Source organism: Zosterops lateralis, assembly GCF_965231275.1.
Source record: "Zosterops lateralis genome assembly, chromosome: 3".
Taxonomy (NCBI): Eukaryota; Metazoa; Chordata; class Aves; order Passeriformes; family Zosteropidae; genus Zosterops; species Zosterops lateralis.
The window spans coordinates 15,245,902-15,251,424 of record NC_139764.1 but is presented as its reverse complement, the minus strand read 5'-3'; positions in this window follow the sequence as shown (position 1 = coordinate 15,251,424).

The following is a 5,523-nucleotide window of genomic DNA, read 5'->3' as shown; positions in this document are numbered from 1 at the left end:
TTTTTCTGAGACAGTGCTTTGGATGTGCTCCCTAATGTGGTTCAGCTTCCTTGCTGCCCCTTATTTCAGTCCATGTCTTAACGGTATAATTTAACCTTAAATTAGAGGCATATTTTACCCTTGTTTTGTATGCAGAAATTCCTTTGATGTAATTGGGAGCCCGTGCAAAGATGGAGGGTTTATCATGGCCCTTTGAATGCATGTGACATGGCAATTTGTCCAAGACATATTCTCATGCAAGAAGAATGGGATCCCATTGTGGGAAAATCTGGGGCCAAACACTGCCCAGAACTGACATCAATAGGATTGAACACAGTGTGAAGTTATGGCAAAATCTGATGTATTGGCTGGGGGTTTTTTATGCATCCACTACTCTTAGTGTTGCTGATGGAGAGTGGATATCATATTGTCTTGAGAAACCCTAACTTCTGTTGCAAGAGGATGAAAGGGAGATGATCTCAAGAGTCTGAGTGACCATTTTAATTGGATACATGTGGGCAGAGTCCAATCCAGATCTCACAGAAAACTGCAGAAGTGATTCTGATGGCTTTTGGATGAGTCCTACTATGAAATCTCAAAATTAGGATTTGAAATAGAGTCAGTGAGCACCGAAGTGACTGTTTCACAAGATAAAAAGACATGACATAATTTTGAAATTGAACATGCTCTTTTCAATCAAAGCATCTCCAGGCTCTTTTGATTTCCCCCCCTCCCTCCCATTCTTTCTTAATAAGGCAAGTTTTTCTGACCTTTATGCAGCCTCTCACAAGAAATTCAACTAAAGAATAAAGTTCTAAGCCCAAACTTATCTACAGAATTTTAAAGAAACCTATAAATAGAGGCACAAAACTTAGCATATCTTATTTAGGCAGCAACTTGAACAGTGTTGTTCCAGCCCTTTGACTGTAAGAGTGGTCACATCTCCTTTGTGAGTTCTCCAAGGAGTCTTAATTTCTAGATACATTAAATTGCATTTTTTCTTTTAGCACAATCCAAGATAATGCAATGGAAAACAGGAGAGGCTGGTTTCAAAGTTCTGGAGTTTATGAACGGCATGTGAGATAAGAAAATGTCAAGGAAAACAGATCATGGGCAGAAGCAGATGTTCAGCTTATGGCCACATCTTTGATCCTTTCTTCTTTGCATGTCTCTTACATGATGTGTATACAGAGAGACTATAGAGCCTACATTGCTAATGTGCAGAAGTGAGGGTCATCATGAACTCATAGGAAGATGGGTCTGTAAGTGGATTGAAAGGGGTCATAGAGTCAATATTTGCACCATTTTCTCATGAGAAAGTAGGTTCCATATCAGCTAGAGAGCAATCAGCACGCAGCTTCCAGCCCATACATATGGCTAAATCTGGGTCAATGGCACTGCTAATCCTGAAGAAATATTTCAGTGTGTGGATGAGAGGCTCTCTAGGAACAATACCTGTGCCAGAGCCTGCAGAACTATGCAGCAAACACCTATTTGAGGAACTCAAACAATGCGCCTGGATGATTTATATCAGGATGAGGATTTGGCTTTAAACAGGCAGAGGAAGAGAATTTCGAACATAAACAACATAAACATTTAAAATTGGTTCAGACTTTTGTTAGAAAAGAAACACTTAAATTTCTGCAGAGAGCATGGGAATCTCCTTGTACCTGTGCATCAGCGTTCTGGTTAATGTCTTTGGTATCTCACAGGTACTGAAGTTTGCCAGCTGCTTGTTTCTGCAGCTGCTTTTTATTGAAAGACACAATAAACACTACAGTTGTGTAAATCCTCTATAAATAGCTGCAGCAAAAGCCATCCCTGCACCGTGTTCAAAGTTAAACACCCTACTAACTTCCTAGCCCCTCTCTACTAGGTTGTAAATTGAGTATAATACAATAGTTACCCTTTTCTAAGTGATTTGGGATCATCTCATGAGAGGCGCTATATACTAGTAAAGTCCAAAACATTGAAAATAGTTATTTATTTCTCATAATTGCTGAACCATCATTTCCAATTCACCTCTATTGTTCCCAGCAGGCAACTAAAATAATTAACAGCAGACAGCCTATTAAGAAATAGAAAGTGTTTTTTGTTACTTGCTATTTGTGGGTATGCATTATTCCAGCATGGGAGCAGCCAACAGCACTTGGGAGAATGTTTTGTACACTACAGACATTTTAGCTCCAATGTTTACCATGTTCTGCATCTGGAAAAGTTCTGATATTGTTCAACTTATCTAAAGTTCAATGTCCAAAATTATGTCACTTACAATGAATAACTCGGACTAAATAAGCTCTGTTTAAGTGCCATAATTTTAGACCAGTTTAAGCCAACTTTTTTTCCTCCAACAGAATCTTTTCCCCAAATCTTCCGTTTACCCAATGGAGCCCTTCAGTTCTTTCCAGAGCTTTTGGGTCTACCATTTTTCAGAGATGGAGATCACCCTGATACAGGACCTATACAGAGCAACAAAAATACCAACAAGTCAGCATTTATAGCCATAATTTTTAAAAAAAAAGCTAAAAGCAAAAAGGGTAAAACAAAGAAAAGCCTAGTTGTTGTCCTAAACACAAATAACATGTAAGACTTGTCTTTGTGGGCTGAGACTTGAGCTTTTCAGTGAGATCCTACAAAACAGAGGAAGGACTGCTGAGAGAGCAGTCACCTGGCTCTACACAGGAAGAAGGCTAATTTTCTCTCAGGTGTCTTACAGGTTAAGATATCACAATGAATCAAAATTACATTGCCTTCATTTTGCAATTGTTTTTGAGAGCTGAAGAAAGGCTACTTGTGCCTGCAAGTTTGCATTTGTTCTGAGGATATTAGTTCTAATAAAACATGTTATTTCTACTCTTGATTATTTACTATTTTTCTAAGCAGACAAGTTACCATTGCTAGGGACATGGTTTGAGTGGTCTTACTTGAAAGGAAATTTCTGGCCTTGGGAATAGGGTGATATTTGGCATGGGTATATAGGAGGACAGAAAAAATAGACCATCCTAGGAAGGCTTCTCAAGGGAAAGATAGGAGAATGACTAAAATACTTTATCTTCTGGGATCAACAGCATCCTTCTCTGACAAAATTCAGACCAGAACCACTTAAAATTAGAATCACACAAAACTTTTCTAGTAGAGTCCTTATGTCATCCCTGGACACCATTTTGGTGAGGCTTGAAGCCTAGCCAAATTGCCTTAGTGCTCTGCTTCCCTCAGCTCTGCTGTTGTCCTTTGCACATCCCAATGCTGTGCTGGGCAAATCTACCTAATGATGTCAAATAGAGACAGAGAACTGTGGCAGGCACTTAGCACAGACACAGAAGGCTTTACATGAGGTATCAGCTGCTGCTTTTAATTAACAAAGAGTTAAGTGGATTCCTACCCAACCTGAGAGGAGCAGCTTCACAGATTCTCCAGCAGTTAATCCCGTGCTAACAAGGATGGTAGGCATCCTGGTTTGGTGACTGAGGAGTTTGGCAGGAGGTTATTATAGGATAACTGCTAACTTTTCTCTTGCAACCCCCTTGAAATGCCTCTTGGAGACAGAGGGTCTCTGTTTGCTTGTTCCATGGCTATGACACCATGCAGTCCATCCTGCAGTGCCTTGTCAGTGCTCCTCAGCCCTGGCCACCTGTGACTTCAGGCCACCCAGGCCCTGCAGGAGGTGGTTGCTCTCCTCACTCATTTTGTCTTTAGGCTCCTTCTGAACCAATTAACAAGGCACCCAGCTGGGATTGCCTCTCTCCTGGCAGCTGTCTGAAGACCACTAGCTCAGTCAACCAAAACTGTCCCTGAGGACCACAATGACACTTCATTGTTCAAATGGCTGCTGGGGATAATGAGTTGAGCTAAGGGATACCCTTGATTAATCACTGTGCCAAGGATTGATACAAGAAAAAAATATTCAAGGTATCAAATATATGGTTCCAATTTTTTTTTTTTAATTGTTCTTTCCATTTTGTTTTCTAGATCATCAGTTAAAAGTAGGAGGGTTTTGAACTGGACTGTATAATTCTGCAAGACACAGTCCCCTCCCTGTTGCCTTTTTTTCTTTCCTATTCATTGCCTGTGTGGTAGAGAGGATGATTTCTCCCTAGAGAGAAATAATAAATGAATTATAAAAGCATGCATTGTAATTTTTTAGAAATGGAATATGCTTCACACGCCTACTGAGTGATGTACATGAAAAATCCATGTAGTGTACATGTTACAGAAGAAGGCTTTTTTGTAAGACTTTTTTTTAATGACCTGTGCTTAGAATACTAAAATTGAAACCTTGCTCTGGGTGGTCTTTATTTTTGGCTGAAGCCTCGTAATAGTTCCATAAATATTAATTTATGAAGAACGCAGAACACAAGTGAATGTAGAACTGACCGCTTTCTTGGTGCTCTCATATTACTTAAGCTGCATTATTATTATTATTTTCTTACAGAACAGTGGGAATACTGTTAAAAAAATTAAATGGGACTTTTATCATTGAATAAGTTTGTGGTTTGCTTATTTAGATGAAAAAAAAAAATCAACTGAGCACATGCAAATAACTTCAGAAATAAAGTTCAACAGTACTAGTTTTGACACCAGCCTCGTTTGTTTCCTCTGAAATGTTTAGCCAGTTCAGCAGCCAGATATTTCAAGAACAGCCTCACAAGTGAAGATTAAATGTGTGTGTTTTTATAAAACAATGACATCTTGTTTTCAAAGCCCTGCAAGCTTAAAATGGATATTAGAGCAGTCACATATAAACTGCAGTTCCCAAGGACAACTGTTTAGCTTAAGTGCCATTTAATGTTCTCCTAAATGGTTCTGCTGTTTAGTGTGCAATATATCTTCTAGATTAGACCTTTAATCCTTTACATTGTGCTTGCTGTGTCAAAGAGGGCTTCATGCCAACTTCTTCCTATTGGTGGGTCTCATTCTCTCTCTTTTAACAGGCAATGAACAACATCAAAGTCTTGTGTTTTGCCTCTTTGAATCCAAACAAGAAATCCAGATAAAAGTTTTTGTGAACTCAAAACTTTAAACAGTTTAATATGCTTCCCCCTTTGTTTCTACTTTAGTTTTAGTACTTTTATGAGCACAAAGAAATAGAAGAGAAACCAAAAATAGTTTATAAAGTGTTGGATTTTTTAGAAATGTAAAAAAACTGATATAGATTAGTTGGATTCTTATGATACTAATGAGGACTTCAAAGTGCTATGACTTTCACACCTCAATGCCTTAAGGTGAAGAGACACAATGTCATTACAAACCCAATGCACTAAGTAGAGAAATAACCTGGTACACCATGTTTAAGCAGAGCAGGGTATAAAACTAAGCCCAGCTTTGATGCTTAAGGCACATCAATTTATGCTGAGCCAGCAGCTCCATGTACTAACCAGAAGAGCCTCATTACTTACTTAAGTGTAAGTACTGCTTTGCAGCATAAGTCAATAGTGGGTTTCCAGAAACTAGCTCTGAATTTCTTAGTCTTGGCTATTCTTATGTTTGCTCCTGAGAGGAAAATAAATTTGTCCTGTACGGCCTAAAAAGCAAAAACATCTGCTG